Genomic DNA, 24,221 nt, shown 5'->3' with positions numbered 1-24,221 from the left:
TTTCACAGGAAAAGAGCGCGTGCATGTTTGTTTTTCAGAGGAGTTTAGAGAAGAACAAGCAACAGTTTTGTGACAGTTTGCTGGTGGAGCGGTTTCTCTTAACACCTGCGCAGAGGCTCGGGAGAAGGAAATGGGGCTGTGTGGTCTGTGCCTGCTGTTCCCCTGCTCCGTGAGTGAGATTCAGCTGTGACCTGTGAGGGTGCAGCCTGGAGCTGGTACCGGGACTGGCTTCATTGGCACACGTGCCAGTGCTTTGCTCCCTCAGCTCTTCCCTGTGGCTCTGTTGCATTTGCCTGCCTCTGTGTCTAGTTCCTATCCCGCATTGTGTTTTATGCTTTTAATGGGAAGGGTCAGGCAGCAAAGCAAAACTTCCATGCTGTGATCACAGGAGAGGAGCTAGTTATTTCTGTGTCTCATGTGAGGCCATGAAAACAGGAGCCTTGCAGTAGAGCTCTGCAGTATCCACAGCACCTTTGCTGATGCCAACTGACTTTCTGTAGCACAAGCCCCTTGCAATGTTGTTCTGCATCACCACAGTGATGGGCAGGCCACAGAAGTTAGGAATGAGTGCAAGGGGTACATCTTATCCTTTTTTAGGGAGCGTGGTTTTCCAGGTCTAAATCTCCTTAATCTCTTTGTTGTCAGCATTTTTATTATACATGTACCTATTTGTATTTTAAGAAAATGAAGCGCTGGGTGTGGATATGTGCTAATACTAAATAGAAGACATAACCATACAAAGCTCCCTAAAGCCTTATATTAAAATACCAGAAGTGTTTGACTCCAAAGCACTGGGCTAAAGAGGTATGTGGAGAAGCTGTGGTCCACTTTGCTGCTAAAGACAGAAACTTCTCATGGGCTCATTTCAAAGCAGTAGGGCACACAGATGTAAGCAGGAAAGTTCTGTGGGTCACTCCATCTTAATGACACGCTGTCACAGCTGGAGAGCTCCTTGTGACACTGCGAGGTTTTAATTCCACACCAGGGAGCTGCTTCAAGGTGCTGGAGCCTGTTAGGTGCCTGAATTCCAATAGTGGTGTCAAGACAGCTAAGCCCCAGATCCCAGCTCATCCAAACTGTCTTCAGGTTGGTGTTTTCTCTGCTTTTACTGCAGAGAGAGACTCAGTTTCCCCAGCTAAACTTACAGTGTGTCCAGAGGAAGCGCGAACACCACAGGGTCAGTTTCTGTGGCCCTGTGAACTCGGAATTCGGTGCAGCTTCCCAAAGTGATGTGTGTATGCAAGGACTCCAGACCGAGCACACACTCAATAGCAATTGCAGCAACAATGTTCTTAGCACTTGCAAAAGGAAGCAACAGTGACCACTTAGCAAAATAAAATAAAATACACCACCAAACCCCCAAAGGGCACCTGGGTGGAAGACAGAAACAGTGCAGCGATAAAGCAGACCACAAGGCAGCCCTCCTGACCCTTTGGTACCGGCCACTTCCAGGTGCCTACAGCAAGCACGTGGCTCGGGCTGTTTGCAGGAGGGAGTACACATCTCCGAGATGGGGCCAGCAGCTGGTGGAAGCAGCTGTGTCCTGGGCAGCTCACAGCAGAGTTAGGAAGGTGGAATTAAACCATCCTTGCCTGTCTCCAGGTTTAGCCTGGTTGTCCTATCCACATTTTCACTCTTTGCTCACTACTAACAACCAAGCATGCTTTGGAGCTGAGACTGGCTAAAATACAGAGCTGGGCTGACCACAGACCTCTTCTACATCCAAGGATGGATGACCACCCATGTGGGAAAGAGCTGTATGATTAAGGGCAGAATACCCTTTTTGGAGGGGCAATTTAAAGAAATGTCATTTCTGTTAGCAAATGCTGTATTATTCTTTTTTTCTCCTTGTGTTCACATCTGCCACCCCTGAATATACAATTCAATCCTGTAAATGTGTTATTGAAAGTAGTATTTATGACCAGTTTTGATATTTTAATACATTTTAAAGCAATTCATAAGACTCTTTACATGAATAACTGAAATTAACCTTCATTTGTGCCTTAATTTAAAGTTCAAACTTAACATAATCAATATTTTGTGGTCTTCTGCAATCTGTTCGGGTCTGTTTATCCAAGGAAATTATTTGTTCCACTTCTGCATTTGAGGTAGAAATGGACACAGTTAATTCCAAATTCACAAACTTTAAGAAACTGAAAGAACTAGGACTCTGAAGATAGATAAATATACCATGGCCATATCCAAGGCTTGTGAAGTACATCCACACACACTCCACGTAATCTTTTCGTGCATGATATACGCAATATTTCTCATAAAACAATCCCTATTCAGCTCCTTGTAAAATATTAGCTCTTCAACGATGGTTGTAAAGGCTGCTTTTTTCCCCAGAGAAAGTGATTGTATAAGGTGAAAATAACCTTATTTGCTGTAATCAGAATGTGAAATCAGATATGGGAGCAGACATATACTGCCGAATAAAATCCTTTGCATTGTTCTTGTAATGATGTGTTTTTGGATGAGCTACATTTATAACCAAGTAATTTGCTATCAATGTTTCATTGTAATTTACTTTCTAAAGAATTCATCGTGTCATAACCTTCAGTAGGTACAAGATCAGTTTGTTCTAATTTTAAGATTGTATCATAAGAAACATTTAGCACATTGTGAAATAAATTCAAGAAGCATTTAATCACTGCAAGCCTCTCTGTCATGCCCATCTTTGTCATCCTTAACAAACTTAAAAACTGCAACTGGGTAATTCTCAGCTAATGTAAAAAGTAACATCTAATAGCTTTCAACTGCAAGTCAGACGGATAATCATCTCGTGGGGACATGCCTCAACATTTCCGTGCATTGAAGGTTGACAAAATGATATAGCTTCCGTAATTCTGAAACTCTTGGCAGCTAAGGAGAAGTGATTGAAAACTTTGGTTACACAGCCCTCAAGATCAAATGATTATTTGATCAAACACTTATTTATAAAATACTTTGCTGTGTTTTACAGAAGATGAGGATGCTTATTTTGCTTCCAGCTAATTGCCCAGCTCATTTTCCAGTAATTTATAGACAGCGATGCCTCCAAAAGCTAACATTAGTCTTATTAGCTGCATGTGAGTAACAAAGTTCAGACCATTTGGCTGTTTTAATACTTCTTACTATTTCAGGTATTCTCATACAGTTTCACTGATGCCTTACAATAACAAGAAAGCAGATTTTCTTCATTACTGCACGGCTAAGAGACAAATGACTATCAAGAACACTTCGTTATTTCTGTGGTTTGAAAGCTTATATGTGCAGAGCACATACAGGGCAAACCACCTAGAGTTATTCAAACTTTTTTTTTCCCTTTTAGTTGCTGTTTTCTGTTTAAAATTTCAGTTACATTTTTGAGAAAACAGAAGTTCTTGTTTATGAGCGAGTGGATGGAATTTGATCTCACACAAAGTGGGCAGAAGATATAAAGCAGTCTGCCTCAAATACAGTTCCAGTGAAGTCAGCAGTGTCCCCGTGGGAGTGAATATCCACGTGAAGTCTCCAGGTTGTTCTTGGTTCCCTTCCTCACTCTGGCAGGATCTCCAAGCAGGAAGCTCAGTGTAGGAGTTTATTCTGCCTCAGTTCTCCTATGAAATTACGATTCATTTCTTTGTGCTAAACTCAAATGCAACCATTTCCCGTTTGCTTTTCATCATATACTTCTGATTCCACCTCTTATAATGTTTTTAGAAGCTCAGAAACCACGTTACTGAGTAATAGAGCAGCTGCTCTGCTCTAGAACAACTCTGTTTATTTATATACTGCTGAGCTTGATGAAATTTTCTTCTAAGCTCTAGAAGGACCTTTACCTAGAAACTTCCCAACATCTTACTTCATTTTTAAGCTCCTGTGCTGTATATAGCCCTGTGACTTTAGTCTTGCTGTGAGCAGGGGTTTGAACTATGGAGGTCCCTTCCAGAGGTCCCTTCCAACCCAAGTTCCGTGATTCTTTTCACTCTTCTTCTATAATAAAAGTCATTAGTGCCCTTATGTGGCTTAAGGAAACTTTGTCTCCACACTGGCTTAAAAGAGCTTTAGCTCAACAGAAAGATGAGTCCTCATTTGGCTTTGTATTTCCAAAGGCTGAAGATAAAATTGAGGCTGGGGGTGCAAGGCTTTTACCGCAGCAGTGAGTGGATCCAGCAGCATCTGCTCTGGTTAGAGGTGGAGAGGCAAGAAAGAGGATCCAGGGGATATTCATCTGTGCTTTCATCTACTGGATTTGGGATGTTGGACTGGCTTTATTTGGCTCAGACTCCTGATCTTTCAGGAAAACGACACCAGAATTGTACCCAGCTTCACAGTTATGTGTTATGCACATCTAAGAAGATTCGTGGTTTTGTTTGCTCTTGATTTTTCTCTTGCAGCTGGTAAAAATCAAAGGATAGTAAAAAGAAACTGCAAGCAGGCAATTGTGTCAGCCCCAAGTGTTCAAAATGGGGCAAACTGGATGTGGGGAGAGGTGAAAAATGGGGGCAAATGTGATAATTTTAAGAGCAGTGTGAGAGAGGCAGAGAAACTCCTTGGGAGCAGGAGTAAAGTCATCATCACATTAAGTGAGTATTCTCTTACGATTGTGCTCTGATGTGAAATAGAGTGAAAATGATGGGATTTTTTTCCTTTAATTTATTGAAAATGTGAACAGTTCAGTTTAGCTTTAACATATTTTGTATCTGCTTTATTGAAAGTGAGCTCTAAACAGAGCTTTTTGGCTTTGTACTCCTGTAGATTTTGCTTCTTGCCTCACTTGTTGTTTTTGTTTGCTGAAAGTAGAGGCTTGGGTGAAAAGTAGCCATAACATTTCTTATACTAGAAACGCACTAAATTCATTCCTCATAAGCCAGGGATGATGAAACTCCAAAACTTCTCAGGGTCACTCAGGAGGTTCTGCTCATGAGATTTATATCCAAGCTTCTCTTCCAGCCCCTCCTGCGTGCCACCAGCTGGGCAGGCCTCGAAGCCCAGAGCTCTTCCAGCAGCAAGCCCACTCTTCCTTCGTGCTGGCTTTCGGTCCTGCTGCCCATTGGAGGACATAGCTGCCTGCAGACTAACATCTGAAATGGCTTCATTCGCGAATAAGCAGCACATTGTGGTTAGCTGTGAGCCAGACTACCGCATTCGTGAAGGATGAGGAAGGTGGGTGACTCACGTGGCTCAAGCAGATGGAAAGCGACCTCTGGGCCAGCCCTTGCTGTCCAGCAAAACGTAATCTCAGAGCTGAACAACTCGTAGTATGTCTGGGTCCAGTTCTGAGCTTTTTGGGCAGAAATCAAACTACATGCAGCTTACGGCCGAGTTTGTGTTTAATTAGGAGATTAGCTCCAATCTGAAATGGAGCTGCTTTGGAGCGTGTGAACCAAAGCTAGATAAAGACTCCCACAAACCCCTGCAAACTGGAAATTTATAGGTCTCACCCTGTATTTATTTGCTGTGGCTCAGTTTGGGGTGAAAGGTACAGCTCAGCTGCCACAGCTGGCCTTTTTTTTTCTGGTCCACGTTTCTTTCTGTAGCCTGCTCTACTTTGTTTGCTAGCAGATCATCTGCAATCAGATTGGCTGGGGCTGGAATCGCTCTGCTCTGCTCCCTTAGCAAACACACGAGGTCTGAGAGGTGTCTGGCTGCGTGTAATGAAATGAGCTGACTGGCACTTTAGCGTTCCCCTGTGTAGGAGCGTCTTAGGAGTAAGACACTTAATTATTATTAACATTCTAATTGGCCTGTGCGAGTGCGGATGTGCGTGCGTAGCTGCGCTGCCTGGCTCGCCGTTGGGGCAGGAGCTGCATCCCGTGCTTCCCGGCCCAACCGGCTCCCCCTGAACCCAGCAGAGCCTCATGGCTGCTGCAATCCCTATCTCCTAACCTTCTGCCGCTTCCAGTAGCAAAACCCCAAGCAGACTAAATGTGAAGGGAGGGGGGAAGAAAGTAACTATAATAAAGAAACATTAACAGGAAAAGAACATTTTGGTAAGGTCTACAGATAAGAATGGTAAGAATTGTTCTCGCCGAGTATTGTCTGCAGTACAACATGTCCTGTATGCTTTAGCTGCTGCTCCGTGCCAGCATATAGGGAGGACATTAGCTCTTAATGGGAAACATTAGGTGTTTAAATCAAGAACGTTTTTCCACAACGCCAAATTCTGTCAGGTGACTGCTGAAAGCCTCGGTTGAGGCTCTCTCCCCGAAGTTACTTCTTTGTTAGAGGCTTGCCACCTAGTGCTGTACTTCGGTACTGCTCTTCTCTTCCTTTTGCCCGGACTTGGTGCTGGAAAAGCTGATTTAAAAATTTTTTATTTAACAGGAGTGGCAGTTGCTACATGCATGGACTGCTTGGCTTTTAGCTTTTCCAAAGAGCACTGTTTGCTCTGAGACGAGCAGCAGTACTTGTTCCAGGGGAAGGTGCTGCTTGTGCAGACAAAGTACATGGGAACAGGGGAGTTATTGCAGTGCTGTCCCTTTACCCTGCTTTGGCAGTGGAGCAGCCTGAAAATGGATGGCTATAATTTATAGCAGGGTGCTGCCTTAGTGTGAAACTGCAAATGACGGTCAGTTCTGCAGGGTACAAAGATTTTTTTGATGCTTCCACGATCGTCTGGCAGAGAACAAACACTATTCTTATAAGCTCACACTTTGGAAAAACATAAAAGAAACTGGCAATTTAAAATAGCTTCCTTTGTGTTCAGACCATCTCTCTGAAAGACATAATCTGACCATTCAACTGTATTTACAGCTCTCCCCTTCTGGTGAGTTATAATAAAAACAGAAGCAAGATCCTTAGCTTCCTGTATCTGCACTTAATTTAGCATTAACACTAAAACCATCCTACTCTTCTATACTGCAAGAATGATTTCTACTGTCTTTATCCTTGTTAAGAACAGCACCTCACACTACGGATTGTTTTTACAAAAATCAGTAAGACTTAACTATTCTTATGGTAAAGCTTATGGTGCCACAATTTGACCTGGGGTTATTTTGCTAATGGAGATATCTCTGCTTTGGCAGTGCCGGATTTCTCCCTACATACTGCAAAAAATACTTGATCTCAAACTCTGAAAGGTGCTGAGCAGCTGCGGTTCCCACCAGAGCTGGTGACTGTAGAATATGTTCCACATCAGCCCAGGCTCTGCTCATCATGTTTATTTGACAGGCAATAACCTTTTTATTGAACCCAGCACATTACGCTGATGATCCACCCTTCAGCAAATATGATTGTAATAATCACTCGGTATTTATTTAACAGCCAATTGCTGTCTTTTGGGAAAGAGTCGATTTACACAGTTCCAAATTACAATTAATATATTTTGTAATGGTTATTTAATAAAGGCCAACGTAGGGGAGTTGCCTACCGGTGAGAGGTAAGGATGGGAGACCAGGCATTGGTGTGCAAGCCTTGATTCTGCCACTGCCTTGCTTAATGACCTTGGGCAAATCACTTAGCCGCTACATCCTTTTATTTATTCCCTTGTAAAACTGGTATAATAATACCCTGGTGCCACGAAGCTTAATTACTGTTTGTAAAGGATTTTGACCTCTCAAGCAAGGAACTGCGTGAGTTATACTATAGCTAGCCTGCTGACCCTGAGTGAGGGGAACGTCTGCAGCTGTTTATCTAGAGGAATGCCTAGATAGAAATACATTTTAGGCCGGTGAAGTATCTTTCATTGAAGATAAAAGAACACCTTCCTCCTATGCACTCCACCAAATATCAGAGCTTCCTATTGCTCTTAAGTACAAAGTCTAGTTTTCTCTGTATGTATGTATTCAGGAGCCTGGCCAGCTCCCTGGCTATTGATTGCACGGCCAATTGATGAGGCATGGAGGGATTTCTTTCCTACTGCCTAACTTGGGCTTTCCTCCTGTTGTAGTATCAGACTCCGACTCCTTGTCCTCTTTCTTCCCTCCCCCTCTCCCACTCCTCCTTATAAAATTTAAAGCTCTTCAGAAAGAAGACTAGGTTTGTAATAAGTTACTTTAATTGGATTTTTTTTTTGTATTGGTATGCACAGGTTATCTTTAAATGATTTACTGATGTACTGCCAAGCACTGCTCATTTAACCTCCTTCCTGCTCTCTTTGTATATGGATTCCTCTAATGATACTGGCAAACAATCTTTTAGAGAGCGTGCAACACATTTATGCAATGAAAATCCCAAATGGAAAGCTAGAAGACACTGCCATTTCGGAGGCGGTGTGCCCTGCTCTCGTAGGTTTTGGCACCCACTCGCAGACAGCCTTGGTGGGCACCCAGCGCCTGGAGGGTGGGGAGCTTCCCCACCCCGTTCCTGGGAGGGTAGAGGGGAGCCTGCTTTTTTTTTCCTTTTTTTTTTTTTTTTCTGCTGCTGCTTCTTTTTTTTTCTTCTTCTTTTTCTTTTTTTCTTTTTTCTTTTTTTTTTCTTTCTTTTTTCTTTTTTTTTCCCTGTGATCGTTGAGCCACTCCGACGTGAATTTATGTGTGTAATCATCTGTGTTGTAATTGGCAGCCTGGCATATGAGTCACTAACCAAATTAACTGAAGTTTCCTTTGGGGAAAAAATGTAATCAGTTACTACACTGAGATACATTGCACCAAATTAACTCTTACTGTTTGCTGGGTTTGGAGCTAGCGGGCTGATGGTTTCCTTCCCCAAAACAAAGGGCAACCGCTGCGGGAGGGACTGACAGCGGAGAGGGGGAAAAAGCCCAAAGGGTAGAGGTATCTTTCTCGACAGCTCCTGGAAAGTCATTGGCAGTATTGTCTGCCTGAAGAGTTAAACAATCACAAATAAGATCCATCCCAAATCATGAAGTTCAATTTTTTTTATTTTTTATTTTTTTAAGTTAGAAGGATGGAAAAATAAACGTTTTGCTTGTTTGGGGGTTTTAAGCCTTTAGAGCTACACTACACTCTACAAGCTTTTTTTTGCAACCCAGATTATCAGACATTTACTTTCAGTGGTAATGAAAGCTGAGATTTTCATGTAATCACATGATTTGAGAAGCTGGAGCTTTAAGAAAAAATCCACTATTGCAGAACTAAGAATTAATTGGTCAGAGTTAGCAATACAGCACTTGATTGTTTTTCTTCTGTACTGAAATCTATTCAGAGCCCAAATCTAAGCAGCACTGTGGAAATAATTGATCTTTTTTTGTTTTGCTGGCTGAATCGAAAAATTAAGAAAAGTTTTGTTTCAAGTCAAATGAAATATTTTGAGATGAAATGAAACCTTTGTGTTCAGTTTGTTCAGTTAAAAAAGATACTTTAAAATAAAATGTCCTCATCTCTCACTCAAAAGTATTTTTTTCTGCAAGTCTAGCAAATAGTCCCAGTTGATCTTGATCAGCAATTGTCAGAAAACAGATGCCTGAAAATATTGGGTCATACTGGCCCACTGAGTGCTCCTGGTCCGATGGGTGGCTTGGATGTTGGAAGACTCACGCCCTTTAAGTGATAATCCCTGCTTAATAGTCTCAGGGTCCCAAATACACAAATGTGTAGATGTCAGTATCTTAATTTTAATCTATGAGGCTTTAGTATCTGGTATCTAACTATCTATTTATTTATTTAGAATCATAGACTGGTTTGGGTTGGAAGGGACCTTACAGACCATCCAATTCCAGCCCCCTGCCATGGGCAGGACACATCCCAGTACATCAGGTTGCCCAAGGCTCCATCCAGTCTGGCCTTGAACACCTCTAGGGCTGGGGCATCGACAGCTTCCCTTGGCAGCCTGTTCCAGTGCCTCCCCACCCTCTGAGTAAAGAATTTCTTCCTAAGATCTAATCTAAACCTACCTCTTTTAGTTTAAAGCCATTATTCCGTGTCCTATCACTATACTCCCTGACAAAGAGTCCCTCCCCAGCTTCCATGTAGGCATTTATTTTCCTTTTTACTGCCTGAGGGCTTTTCCTTGCTGAAATATTGGTAGAAGGTAGGTATGTTAACCAGATGTGTAGTAATGCAACGAGGAAGGAGGTAAATGGTACCTGAGGGACCAAGACAGCTTTCAGGAGGACTTTGCATCCTGTGGCCTGGAAGTCCAACTGCAGCTGCCTGGACAATTAAGATTTTATAGTGTCTTCTGTGTAGCATTGAACTCAGTCAGTTGGAGAAAAATGGTGCCTAGAGGAAGAGGGCAGAGGAAGGCTGAAGAAGATAACTATGATGGGTAAAATCTGTAATTTAGGCATGAAAAACCCGTACCGATCAGAGTATGCACTGAAACTGCTGGAGGTATAAGCAGAAGAGCAAAACGTCTTGGCCCATTCTTGCTCTCACTGAAGTCAATCCGTTAGTGCAGTGCACGTTATCAGAATAAACGATGACATCTGCTGAATGGCAGCCGTTTATTTTAACCTTAAACTGCCTCGAAAAAGACTCTCTGAAAAGAGGTGTGTGCATGGTTTTATTTTATTTTTATTTCTGCTTGGTGCTCCTGCATAAGTGTAACACCAGTGTTTGAGTACCACTGTGATTCTTTGGAATGACTGTTTGACTTTTGACTACTTTAGCATTTCCTTTTTCTTTTACTTTTTTTTTTCATATATTTATTTTAATAACTAGAACAATCTATTTCTGCAGTTGGAAGAGTACAAAATTCAATTTATCTCACAGAACACCTAAAATTAATTCATGCAGAAAGGGGGTGGTGGAAGATTTAGGTCCTGACTGCAAGCTTTTGACTGGAGTCATTTGTCATTTTGCTTCACGGATTGGAGCAATGAAGGTTTTATAGTGTGAGCCCTTAGAGTGACAGAGCTGCATGTGATTTCACACCGCTGTGTCAGGATTTCCTTTTCCAGGCCTTCACAAGCAGCCTGTACAAATTCACATCTGCTTGAGACCGGTGTTGAGGGGACTTGGAATGGACATGATCCTTCTGTCTTCTTTTATACTTGGCGTGAAGTTGGCTCTCCTGTGCTGAGGATGTGCATGAGGCATCTGCATCACCTGTGGACTGCTGGTGGCTGTAAGGGGATACAGACATTGTGCACGTGGGATGTTCGTGTGAACCTCTCAGGGGTCTAACTCGGTTCTATAAGATGGTCACTGAAATGTTATTGCTGCAGAAATCAGAGCAAATAGCTACCTAGAGGTGTGTTGGATGCCGGGGCTTGAAGCCAAGCTGGGGATGCATTCAGATCTTCAATCACATGGTTGAAAAATACTTTGAAGGCATTGGGTTGCTCACTACTTCCTGCTGGTTGGTTCCACTTTCAGCTGGTGGGACCAGCTTGCTGTGGCAAAGCGGTCCTGGGGCAAAGAAGCAACATCAATGGAGCCTGGCCTTACTGGCGAGGTGGCAACAGAGGGCTGGGCATATCTTCATGGTAGCTGCCATCAGAAATCCTCGTGAGGAGAAGCCTTGGAAGGGCTGGCTGCAAGGGCTGATTGCCTATGTCAACCGTAGCAGAGCTTCCCTGAAATGCCTTGTCAATGGAAAGGGAAACACGGAGAGCAGCCAAGGCTCTGATGGAGCGGGTGCTTTGAGGCTGCTGAGGGAGCGGGGAGAGCTGGGTGTGCAGGTTCCTGATCCTTCCTGTCACTTTCCACAAGTCTCTGCTTGTCAACACCCCATTTCCCAAGGTTATTTATCTTTCTGTCTGTTGTTGAGAGCTCTTGGATCCAAACGAATTGAATTACTTCACACCTGCCATATAAACCAGTAATACTGCAGTAAGTGAGTGGGCTTCGCTCCTGAGAGCTGTGTTTCAGGTGGGATGCAGATCCGTGCCCTTCTCTGCTCCTCGGTGATGGAGAAAGCAGGGCAGGCTCAGGCCTCCCCCCTGCTGTGCTGTGCAGTGCTCGGGGATGCTCTCAGTGACAACTTCCTTCCCTGTCTCTTCACAAACCTGCTGCTTTTCCCTCCCCACTGAGCAGTGATGGTGGGGGAGGCAGTGCAGTGGTCAGGTTTGCCTCACAAAATCACAGAATCACAGAATCACAGGAGGTTAAAGCTGTGGGGGACCTCTGGAGGTCATCTGGTCCTCAGCAGGGACACCCAGAGCGGGTTGCCCAGGACCACATCCGGCTGGCTTTTGAAGATCTCCAAGAGATCCCCAACATCCCAATCGCCCCTGTGTCTGCTAACAGTGGCTGACGCCTGGCCCCAGCACAGCACTGTAACACCAAGCAGCACACAAGTCCTGTCACTTCCAGGCAGCGAAAGGGGTGGAGGAAGAGCTCGGAAGCAACTAGGCGATGCTCGGGGAACGGTCCCTTACTAACACAGCTCTGTCATGTTGCAGCTTTCTGCCTGCCCTGCTCCTTCCCTGTGCTTGCTTATCAGGATTAGTGTGGTGTCTCGGAGTGTCGAGCGGAGAGGAACGTGCCATTTGACTTTGTCCAGAGGGGCTGCCCTGTTTCTTTGGCCTGCTGGTGTTGCTACATTAGTAGTGTTATGCCAAAGTTTGGAAGGATCTTTGAAATGTGCATTATAATCGATGCAAGGCAAACTTTGCACTTGGTGTGGTACAAATAGTGCATAAATATCCTTCTTGCTGTCTGCACTGAGGTGAGTCTTGTCTCCAGAGCTTCCACTGTTTTTATTGCCTTTTTTTTTTTTTCTTCACAATACAGAATTGACTGACTTTATCTTGGCACTTTCTGTGTCTTGCCAAAAAAACAAACTCAAAATAGCTTTCTGGGGTTTGTTTCAGATGCTTTTCAGTGCCAGTGAAAGAAGAGATGGCTCTTTTAAAGAATGCAATTTATTTTACCCACTTTCATCCTGAGTTTATACATGGGCCATTAGCTGCCAGCTGAGTGGTAAACACATAAATGGTGGTGGCTCTGCCTACATCTTAGATCTACTTTCTCCCCCCCAAAAAAGCTTTTCCCTTCTCCCTAGCTGTGGTTGTGAGCGAGCAAAACTCACTTAACCCTTTTTCAGCAGCAGAATTAACTTCCTTCCATTAATGTTACGAGTGCTTCAGGCAAAAGAGCTTTATTCTGTTGCACCTCCTCTGGGATGCCTCCTTTACAGAGCTGAATAGGTTGAATGACAAAGCAGTCATTAAAAACTGTTTGACGATCATTTACCAAGAAAGGGGAGTCTTGTAGCTAAGTCATTTGGGAAGTGGGAAGGCTAAATTCAGCTCCCAACTCTTTAGCAGTCTCTTGGCGTGACCCTGGAATGTGCAATCTCTGGTTTTCCTGACCTTCATCTTTTTTTGTAGCAACTTATTCCTCTCGAAAAGGCTATCAGTGAGCTCTGCTGGGTGAATGGCAGTGGAAAATGTAGTCCTTTATCTCCCTGAGCTCTAACCCTTTGTTTATGAACTAGAAGATAACACTACTTCCTTGTGCATCGTCAGCCCTTTATTTAGAGTGGGAGACCTGATCTCAAACGGGAGTGTAAAGTATAATACAAATAGAACATGTAAATGAATGTCAGGCTTTTATGATCCCTTGCCCATGTAATTGTATAGCTAACTGGTATTGGTAAAGTGACCACAATCGCGTGCTCCACCTCTGTAGGTCATGTTTATGTGCAGGTCTCATTGTATTTCTGCATAGTTGTGAGGTCTTGAGGAAGAGCCAGAGTCCATTTTACTTAGTAATGGAGTAGGTTGTGAGTAGGTATGTTGTTGAAGCATTTATTGTTTTTCAACTTAAGTTATGGTTTTATATAAATAATATATGTAGCTAGTCAATGCTTGGGAAATGCATTCTTTTCCTTGTGAAATATTTATGGACATCAGTGCCTACTTAGTACCCAGTCAATTTTGAGAGTACAGTTCTAGTAAGAAGGCTCGGTTGTCTTTAAAGCCTTGGCCAGAGATTGGCCGAGTGGGACAGGCCTGTTAGCTGGAAGGTGCTGGAAATGTGCCATTTCATCTATCAGTTCCGCCCCCCTCCCTGCCCCGGGACTTTAAAAATGGATTTCATGTTGGTGAAACTTTCTGTACCAGCAGCGCAGAGAATGAAATCTTCCTTATTGCTGGGGGACAGGTACTGTACAAGCAGGAGCAAGGACACTTTCTTTGTGCTCCGTCCTGCCCGTGCCTACAAATAGTCCTTGGAAAAGGTGCGAAGGGGAAGGCTTCTCTTTATGCTCTGTTCAGATCTGGCTCGCTCCTGAGCAGGGCACGGACAGAGCTGGAAACAAAGGTAATTTGTACTGCAAGAGGAATCTGTTGGGATTGTCACTTGTATTCAATCAAAATTATCTGAGTAGCTCCTATAAGAAATTACAACCTCCAAAGTGCTGTCACGTCTCATATGCAGTGCAATTTTGCCCAGTGTGGTATTCCCATATGTGAATTCTGCATTTTTCTAGTCTTCAGGATGGAAATGAGAATTAATCCAGTTATGGGATTACCAGTACAATAATCCAATGGGGCATGCATAGTGGGGGTCACCTGAGACCTGCTCTGACTTTTCTAGCCTGGTAAGAGGTGGTCTTGGTTCTCACCATAGGTGATATTTCAGTCTTTAGATTAACTGTTGGAAAATCACATCCTTTTTGTCACAGGGCTCTTCCTTGGTTTGATTGGATGGCGAAAGTCTTTGTAATGAAAGGGGTGTCCGCTTCTTAGAGGTCTGAATTGTTTTCAAGAAATCAGCATGCCAGTTCCTGACCTTGAAACAGGCACTTGGGGCAGGTAAGCAGAGGTGGGTGAGCACTTGGGAGAATGCGGGTTTTATATAGGTAACCAAGCAGGAGCAGAGGTGGCTGAAAATCTTCTGTGATGAAGTTCTTGGTCATGAGAAACCCACCCTGAGCTGGAGAATTTGCGGATCTGTTTAAACTGACTTGAGTCATCTTAATGCAAATAACAATCTTTTCTGTGTCCCGTTCCAAGTCCTACAGGCTGCAGAGAGACGTGCTTCGATGGCCAAGGAAAAGGTGCCCCTATAAAGCTTACTGCAGTTTCCTGCTCGGGTGGCCTATGATGGATGATTTTCTTTTCTTTGCTTAATAACCAGCCCTCATGTATCTGTCTGAAACCCACACCATTAAAGTCTGAACTACTCAGCAATCTAAAATGGTGTGTTTTTTGTTCCCTTACCTACATGTCAAAACATAAACATGAGCTTTACTAATAAATATTTCTATTTTATATGTATATTTTTATGCCTTTGTCCCAATTGTATTTTCAAGGCTAAGGGCTTCAGTATGAGATTCTTGCTGCATGTTTAACAAACAAATAGTGAAAAATAAGATATGCTGATGTGGAGATTATTATACATAAATCATTGAAAAATGCTCGTTTTTAGAGAAGGGAATCGCAAAAGGAGTCATTGACCTGAATAAAAGAAGCTCAGCCGTACTCCAGAGGATTTGCCATTTTTGATACGTTAGTGCTTGCTAACAATTGTAATTTATTAATCCTGTTCTCTCTTCTTTTCTTCTCTACTTGCACGTTTGCTTTTTATTGTAAACAAGAATTGTATTTATTTTCTAAGAGTGTAGATTGATCTTGTGGTCACTGATAACCACTAAAAGCTACTTGATAGTCAAAACAACCTCTCAAAAGACCCATAACCAAAATAGGTAGAAAAGGCGTCCTCACTAGATCATTCAATTTTAATATTTTGAAGAGAAAAAGCAGTATTTGCATCCTGAAACCGAGCCAAGGATATTCTGGACTGATTTGTGGGTCATAACTCTCTCATGGTCTGTTTGGAAACAGAAGCTCCCTGCCTAGTGTAAATTGATGTAGCTCTGCAGCTACAAATGAAATACAGTTTGCTATGCTGATAGATTCCAGGATATAGAGCGGTGATGGTCAGGATTTTTTACGCTCTCTGAAAAACCAAGATACCTGGTTTGTTATTTAAATGGCAGCTAAACTCTTGGAAAGTCTGCTCCTCCTGCAGAGGAGCTGGAACCAGAGTTTAGATAGCGCAGTGAGATTACCGCATGTTATCTTATTTGTCCTTACGTCTCTTGTACAGCTGCAGTGTAGAGGCTCTACTGGCGAAAGGGCTGCCAGGGCTCTGCTCCTGTTATCAGCATCCCAAAGCTTCCATCCACACGCTGTATTTGCCAAACATGTTTATGTCCGTGTTCTTACGTATGTTCATGCCTACCTGCACAACAGATGTGACTCTTTTTCCTCATCTCTGTTTTCCAAATGAGGATACAAGCGTTCAGTATTTTACATCCCCAGCAACCAGAACCACATTCTGCAAACAAAGATGCAAGAAATTACAAATAGTAGGTCATATTATCTCAGTAAATATCCAGTTCTAATTTGTAATCACCAGGCGTCTGTCAGAAGCACAAGTTTTCCCTCTCCCACTACTTTTTCCAGTTACCTGTAAAATTGCCTGGCTGCACTTTGAATTGAGCTGTAGTCTCGGCACCGTGTTTTATTTTATTTAACAAAGGGTGACTTTTTTTATAAGATATGTTTCATCCTTTGTCAATATACTCAGCATTTGTCTAAGGAGTCCTTTTGTGCATCTTCGCTGTGGTATGTTGTAAACATCCTGACAGCAGCAATAGAGTACTTAAACGATCATTAGTCCTCCAGTTTCCCCTTCAGCTGCAGCTGTTCTCTTTCTGAAGGTGGGCTGTGATGTGCCTCCTGTCTGTATTCAAGTTTTAAATCTCCCTCAGATACAGTAGGTGCTGTGCAGAGCTGGGCTCTTGTAAAGTCTGGAAATGATTTTTTTTCCCAATTATTTTGGTAAGATGAGGTGCTTGTTTGCTTAAACATACTTTTTTTTCTCCTCTCCAATTTATATTTCTCTGAAAAAAATACTACTGGGGGAAAAAAAGATATGAAGTAAGCCAGCATGCAAAGAGAATTAACCGAGAAATATATAGTATGTTTGAACCATACATTTTGGTAAATCCTTAATGTGGACACAAGAGTATCTGGCTTTCTAGATAAATTTCTGTATTCTTAGCATTTATTGAATCAACAATGAACCCATCTATTATGTAATGCTAGCAGCTGGTCAGCCTTCCCTGTGATGTACAGTTTCCTTTTCTTCTTGTAGTAATGATAGAATAATGCTATTATTCTTCAGCACCTTTCAGCTAATGCTCCTTGAGGTTGTCATCCAGCTACCAGTTACTTCTATGTAAATACTGATGAGTTCAGTTCCTAATTTAGAAGAAGGATTAGCTCCGAGCAAAGCATTAGTTTATACTGTTGGGTTAGAAAAGAGCTTCTTTTCCAGATGGAAACTGTTGGACTGGTTAAAGAAACAATTGTCAGCGTCACTCCTCCTGTGTGCCCAAGTGCTTTCAGAAAGAGGGTTCTAGTAACTGGCCTTGGCCCAAGAGAGGAACAGACAAGGCTGTATCTCACAGTCCTTCACTACACCTAGGAACCTCTCTGGCCCTCTGAGAAAACCGCTCATTGCCTCCCTCAATAGCAGGAGGTCACGGTGTTCTTTAGCAGATTATCCTTTCCTCCTTTTTCTCCACATTACCTTGCAATATTTAAGACCACAGTGAGGAGCAGTCTCTAGCTGAAGGTAGTAGAAACCAGCTCTCCGGTAGCTGCAGAGCTGTAGCGAAAAGATCAGCTGACTCGAGCTATGCAAGAGTCTTGCACAAATCCTGCCAGTTATCTCCGAGACCAGGAACGGACAAAGCAGGCGTTAAAGACCAGCACTGCACAGAAGGCAAATCATCAGACCCCTTCACTTCCAATGTGGGCTCCTGCTATGACTCTTTAAATGATGCTTTATTGTAAAACGTATCTTTTTGTTGTTGTTGAAAACACATACAAACAGTTTTGGGGAGTTGTCAAAAACTTTGGCATCTGATTTACAGTGTATTGTGGTCAATAGAAAGTACTTCTCACTCTCTGTGTGTTGGCCACTTCTTAAAGAAATGGCTGCAGTGGAAAACCCTAAGTCAGGCAGATGTTAAACATCTGGTATCAGACCAAGGACTCTTCCACAAAATGCTGAGTAAAGCTGGCTAGAAAGTGAAACATCTGTTTCAGGAAAAATGTGGAGGTTTTAGATTTTTTTTTTCTCATCAAAGTAAAAATAGGACCTCTTGGTACAGAGAGAGCAAGTGAACAGAAAGAGGTTCAGCTCTGACTTTTGAGGCCATTCCTGTAAGATGTGGGAAACCAGGATTCAAGTCGATGATCTACAACATCTCCTTGGCTAGGATCAATCTGTTATGCAAAATTGCTCTTGGTGGATTGGCTTTGACTCATAAAATCCCATTCCTTGGGGCAGAGGAGAGACAATGTTCCGTAACCCAGATGTTAGGGCATTTGCAAGGACTGTGGGAAGACTATGTTAAATCCTTGCTCTGCTTTATTTGGAGCCGTGTCAATCTTTCCTGTATCAGATGGTATAAATCCACATCATCGGGGAATGTGCTAACCGCTGGGCTGCTGGCTACGCGAGGATCCTTTCCCAATCAGGTTTTGACCATCCGTCTCAAGTTGGAGTGGAAGATTCTTCCCAGCAAGCATTTTGCTGAAACTGTTGTGTTTCCCACAAAGATTTCCAGTTCTGAGAGATCAGCATTTTCTGTCAAAAAAAAAAAAAAAAAGTTGTTGGAAAATTCCTGACTAGCACCAGGGCTGAGCACTGTTGAGGTCAATTGACTGCTTACATCCTTCCAATGTTTATGTCTTTTTATTTCAAAAGAGTTAGAGAACTGCTCTTCTGGGCAGGAAATTGCAAAAAAGCCAAGGCTGCATTTAAATAGTGCATTCAACTGTAACTTGCACTGAGTGCAATTTTGAAATAATCTTTATATAAAAGATGTTGTCTCAACTACCTATTGAACACGTTGAACCTCCCACAAGCTTAATCTCACTTTGCACAAAACATAAAATTTCTTTCTTAAATACCAGAGCCAATACTGCAAGAAAGAGGCCTTGGAAAAAGAAACTTCAGTAGTATAACCTGTAAGTCCATCCTAACAGGACTTTTGCTGTCAGATGAAGACTAACCTGGAATGTGTATGTTGGGGAGGGAGGAGAAGGAGAGATAAGGGGGTCAGAGAGGGCTAAACAGCTCTTGCATGAGTCCGTCCATAGCAGAAGGACAAAGAATGCTAAACAAAGATTTTATTGGCATTAGAAATGTGATGATTACAGGCAGCATGTATGTGGGGCAACTTTCATACTCGGCAGATTACTGTTCATGTTCCTACCTCTGCTGTTGGTCTCTTGAGGGCTCCTCAGCCAAATAACTTTCCCCTTTGCGCTCTCATTTCTCTAGCTGTAAAGTGGTGTCAGTGACGTTTTTGTTGCCTTTGTAAAGCAGATCTGTGGGCGAAAGGGCTGTCTTAGGGTTGTTATTAATTCAGTAAGGAAAAAAAACTGTAAAATTGAAGTTTGAAATCACCCTTATCTTCCTACACTTCTTTTCTTTTAAAGAGGGATTTTTTTTATTATTTTTATTTTTTATTTTTTTTCTGTTGGAAAGAACTTAGTGATTGCAAACTGGTGAATTTAGAAGTGGCCAACAGTCTTGACCCCTGAGCCAAGTATCAAACCTTCCTGTGGCTTAGTTGTTGGACGCAGATTGTGCGCACTGAAGAGCTGCAAGTATTTGGAAAGCAATTTACAGGTGGCAGATGGTGACAATTCTCTAGGTGTCCTGTTGCAAAATGTGTTGGGCTGAATGGAAAGCTGGGTCAGAGGCAAGCCGCTGGTGCTGACCTCAGAGTTAGCATCCTTGGCCAGCTGGAATTCAGATCCATCAGCAGTCTTGCACCAGAACTCTCCTGGTGCTGGTCACTGTTTGTCCTGGCATGAAGGCTGTCATAGAATCATAGAATCATAGAATATCCCGCGTTGGAAGGGACCCATAAGAATCATCAAGTCCAACTCCTGGCACTGCACAGGTCTGCCCAAAAGTTTAGACCATGTGACTAAGTGCACAGTCCAATCTCTTCTTAAATTCAGACAGGCTTGGTGCAGTGACTGCTTCACTGGGGAGCCTTAAACTACCTCTCAACTTCATGTAGTTCAAAGCCCCAAGCTGGCCACACAAGGGGTAGCTCATACTTCCACATGGTGACTGTCCTCAGAAGCTTCTAGTCTGCGTAGATAGGGCAGGCAAAAAGAAGTAATGTGCCTTGCTCATGAGTACAACAGGACTAAAGCAAGATACTGTGCATCAAATAGAAACCACACAATATATATGTTTTTAAATTTGCAATGTTGCAATTTCCTGTACGTGAATTGCCTGCATTTAGGTCACAATAAGAAATTTTACTGCCTTTGAGCCCTTACCATCTATTGCTATGGGCCTCACAAGCAATCAATAACGCAGTTAAAGCAGCTGTATTTAGTGACTTTGTTCTGCCATTTGATTCCTGAAAAGATTTTTCATGACCAAGATAGAGAATGGAACAACTGACTATTCAAGAAATCGTGTTATAGAATGAGATCCCGTACTCAAGTCCCACAGCTTATTGTCCACATGGAAATCCAGCTGAGAAACCCAGCATTGCTTTATCAGCAAAGTTACAAATATTTACTGAGGAACAGAAGTTCAATGGGAAAGATTGTCTAATCCAAGCTATGTATGCTTATAACTGCCCTGAGCATGAAAACAACTGGTTTTTCTCAATTTTTCTTGCTATATGGGTGGTCTCCAGTGTTATCCATAAATAATCTTTTTTTTTACTTTGTACAGGATAAAGAGGATAATAACCGTACCAGCTTCACCAACCCATGGAGAGAACAGCTGAAGAGAGCATGTGAAATTGCTATGATGAATAGCAGAAGAGGGGAAGGTTTCTTGCAGTGAGAGAGATCTGAGCAGCACTTCAGGCCAGGAGACAAACTGAGAAAAACCTTTTTTGGATGTAGCTAGGTAGGTTGCTTGAATCATATTAGAAGTGGCATGTGGTACCAGAGAAGAGAAAACCAACAGGTTTTCCTTTCTCTGTGCAAGAGAAAACCAAAGAAAAATGAATGCAGTGAAATATATCATGGGAATCTTATCTATCTTAAGAAAGGCAAACTGAAATGCTATCCCAAAGAAAGAGCTTGAACTCAATCAAAGAAAAGAGATTCTAAAAAAAATAGTCTGTAGTTTAACATGGTTACAGCGATGAGAATTTTACCTTGCAAAATCAATTACAATTGCTGAAATTGTTCCTCTCTAGGTACATCATGGTATCTAATATTCCAACCAATATTATAGTCTGGTATGCTAGGCACTGTCTGGTATGCCATCATTGCATGTTGCTACCATTTCCAGATTCAGCCCACTCAAAGACTCACAAAAATTTAAAAAACAACAAACAGTTCAAGAGTTCAATCTTCTGACCACCACACAGCAGACTAAGGCTACAAAACAGGCTACAAGCAAAAAAGGCTACAGCAGACTAAAGCTACAAAAGGCTACAAATACAGAACATTCTTAGGATCCTAAGTTCCTAGTGGCTCTGAATCTTTTCTCCTTCTAGAGAAGGTATGAGGAAAGCTTCATTAGGTTCAAAGGAGCTAGGCTATTGTGAAACTGTCTCAAGTGAGGGGAGAACCTTCATCCTCCTCAGCAACACTGACAGAGAAACCGGTATGTATCTTTCTGTTCGAAATGTGTCTTGCCAAGGAGAAGCAAGGCTTGAAACCAGTATGTCTCAAAAATGTTAACTCCACTGTGCTCACGGTTAACTGTTGCTTCTTTGAATTTCAGCTGCATGTACAGTAATGCGTAGAAAGGGGGTAGAGATGGTGGCTGGGTGCTTCTTGGGAGCTTGAGAAGCAGTGACCAAGAAGTCTGCACAATTAAGCTGTTCCATCTGTCAATGGCAAATTCATAGTGTAGGTATATCATACATGCAAACCACATCCATTGCATCCAGGCCTCCCCACTGCCTTTAGTATCTACAGAAGAGTCCAAAGGGCTCAAATGATGATTGACCCCTTTAGGTCTAGATGGCTTTGGTAGGAAGACTTGCTAGGCTTTAATCGATGACTCTGACCAGTTAACACACTTATCTTGTGAAGGCCTCAGGCTGGTTTGACTTTATTTGCTACCAGCAGTAGACCAAATGTTAAAGATCAGCAAATCAGATAAATATTAACAGAAGTTCAGTCAAACAGTTCAACAGTAAAATGCTGTCATGTGTTGAAATTGTTTTTCCTGATCTATAGCTGTCACTGGTGTGAGTTTACAACACTGGCCCCCTTCTCCATTTCCCTAATGACAGCTGTAAACCTCCTATATCAACATGCTGGCTTAAACCATGACATGCTTGGCTTTGCCCATCTCTCTGTACACTTAGCAAACTCTTCCTTCTTCTCAAAGTGTTTTGTCAGCTCACATGCAATATGGCAGGACTCTGAATCTATTGCTGGCTTAGTGATGAACAGATGTCAGATTCATGCCAATGAATATGGGAAGTTATTCTTCCACCACAGTGTTGGTGGAGCTTGTGTAGATGAGAATGTGATCAAACTTGGAGTAACTTTTAGGTACGCTGAATGTACCATGTTGCAACCCTCTCTGAGGAGGGCCTAGGTAAATATGTTATCAAAAATGGTATTTGTATACCATTTAAAAAAATAGCTATGCATTTCAGAAGACATTTGATTTTTTTAAGTAGTTCTTGAATTCCCAAGTGCTGAAATCACTTCTGAAAATACTGACTCTTCAATCAGACGCGTTTGAAATTATTATCCTTTGTGTTTTTGCATTATGTTCCTCTTTGAGCACTTAAGTGATTTTTAAAGGCACTGATCACCCATAGATTGCTTTGAAGTTCTGACAGCTTGAATAGTTGGCACCTCTGGAGAAGTTGAGAAGTTTGATGCCTCAGTTCATTTGCCTGTATTTTAAAACTATGGCCTCTGCTTTTACTGACTTTTGAGACAGGTGAAGTTGATAAAGTGAATGAGTATAAAAATGTTAAGTGCAGCAAAGGATTAAAAAGCAGGGAAGATGATGAGAAGAGAGATTGTGGCCAAGATTAAAAGGCAGGATTTCATTGGGATGCTTTCCTTATGTCAAGACCTCCTTTTTATTGCCTTTTTTTTCTTTATATGGAGTTGCAGTGAAAAGGCTGCATCCTGACTCTCCCACATCCCTGTATTTTATCATGGTCAATGATGTACATCCTTGTAAAAAGTAGGTTAAATATTTCTGTGGTTAAATGTCACCTGGCTTGGTGGAAGCAGAAGGCTCACATATAGGGCTGGTAGGAATGAGTCACTTTATAAGTTACAGTCTCTGCTGCTCCCCCTCATCTGGACCTGTTCTCGTCCTAAACCTAGCAAGGTCTTGTCACTGGAGTCGGTTAAAACTTGGAATGGAGAATACATGCTATGGCATACTGGGCTTGTATCTTGCAAACAGCAGTTCTGAGCAGGGACTGTGTTCCCTGGCTACATTTGCTTATTCTCAGAGTCCTCTGAGGCTTTATAGGGTGTTTCACATTTAATTTTGGAGGTCTGAACAATTCTGCTGCTTGGATATCATAAGTTAAACAGGGTCAGACCTGGTTAGTTCTTGGATGGGGTCACCTCCAAGGAAAACACAGGTGCTAGCCTGCGGGAAGTGTGATGGTGATTCAGAGGTTGCTCGGTTCCCTCAGAGTTAAGACCGAAATGCTAAGTGTCTCTGGTGCCAGAGAGTGCAGCACTGGCAGGGATGACTTCTTCCAAAGGTCAGGGCAGGATGGAAAACTGGTGTCTCTTTGTTTTGTTTGCAAGAACATGAAAGAAAATTCCTGCCCTGCAATTGGGCACGTCTGATGTGATTTAAAAGATCAACAGAATTTTGCTTCTTTAAAACTGGGAACTGACCCTCTGGAAAGATCACATCGATGGTATTCCAGGAGGCTCTGAAACACTATTCCTTGATGTACAAGAGCCCAATTCTTTTACAGCCCTGCTGCCAATAGAGGGTCAGTCCTGCTCTCTGTGTGGGAAATGTTTCTCCTTTACACGCTCAAGATACCAGCCCCATTACCAGGATGGGTCCGTATAGGATATGCACAGAGCCGTTTTACAGGTGAAACACATCCAGAAAGTTAAAGAATGCTGGCTGTAACAGCATCTCCATTCGTGCTCCTTCAACAGTAACAGCATGAGCTACAACAATCCTTATAATACTATGGGCTATAGGTAGCCCAAGACTCCCATGAATGGGCTTACACTTTCTGTTGGAACAATGTGAAAGCCTCTTTAGGGCAGAGCAAAGAAAAGTTGCTTCTCTGGAGAAAACTTGCATCAGGTCTCCTAATTTCTCTCCTCCTCTATGACCAGGTAGTCGCATCCCCTGTCCACACGATCACTCTGTACAGTGCTAAAACTGTGAAAACGCAAGAAGCTTCAAAATAGGTGGGGCAATTCTAAC

General features: G+C 42.6%; 1 protein-coding gene across 2 annotated transcripts in view; it reads left to right on the top strand.

The window, feature by feature from the left end:
- Nucleotides 1-24,221, top strand: part of MYL10 (myosin light chain 10) — a 95,101-nt gene that overhangs the window by 23,650 nt on the left and 47,230 nt on the right. For both annotated transcript variants that reach the window (XM_040532133.1, XM_040532134.1), the window contains exon 2: nt 20,550-20,729. The gene's annotated coding sequence lies outside the window, so the exon portion shown is untranslated. The remainder of the gene's footprint in view (nt 1-20,549; nt 20,730-24,221) is intronic.

The sequence above is a fragment of the Cygnus olor genome, chromosome 20 (assembly GCF_009769625.2).
Source record: "Cygnus olor isolate bCygOlo1 chromosome 20, bCygOlo1.pri.v2, whole genome shotgun sequence".
In the NCBI taxonomy this organism is placed as follows: Eukaryota; Metazoa; Chordata; class Aves; order Anseriformes; family Anatidae; genus Cygnus; species Cygnus olor.
This window is presented reverse-complemented; position numbering and strand designations above follow the sequence as displayed.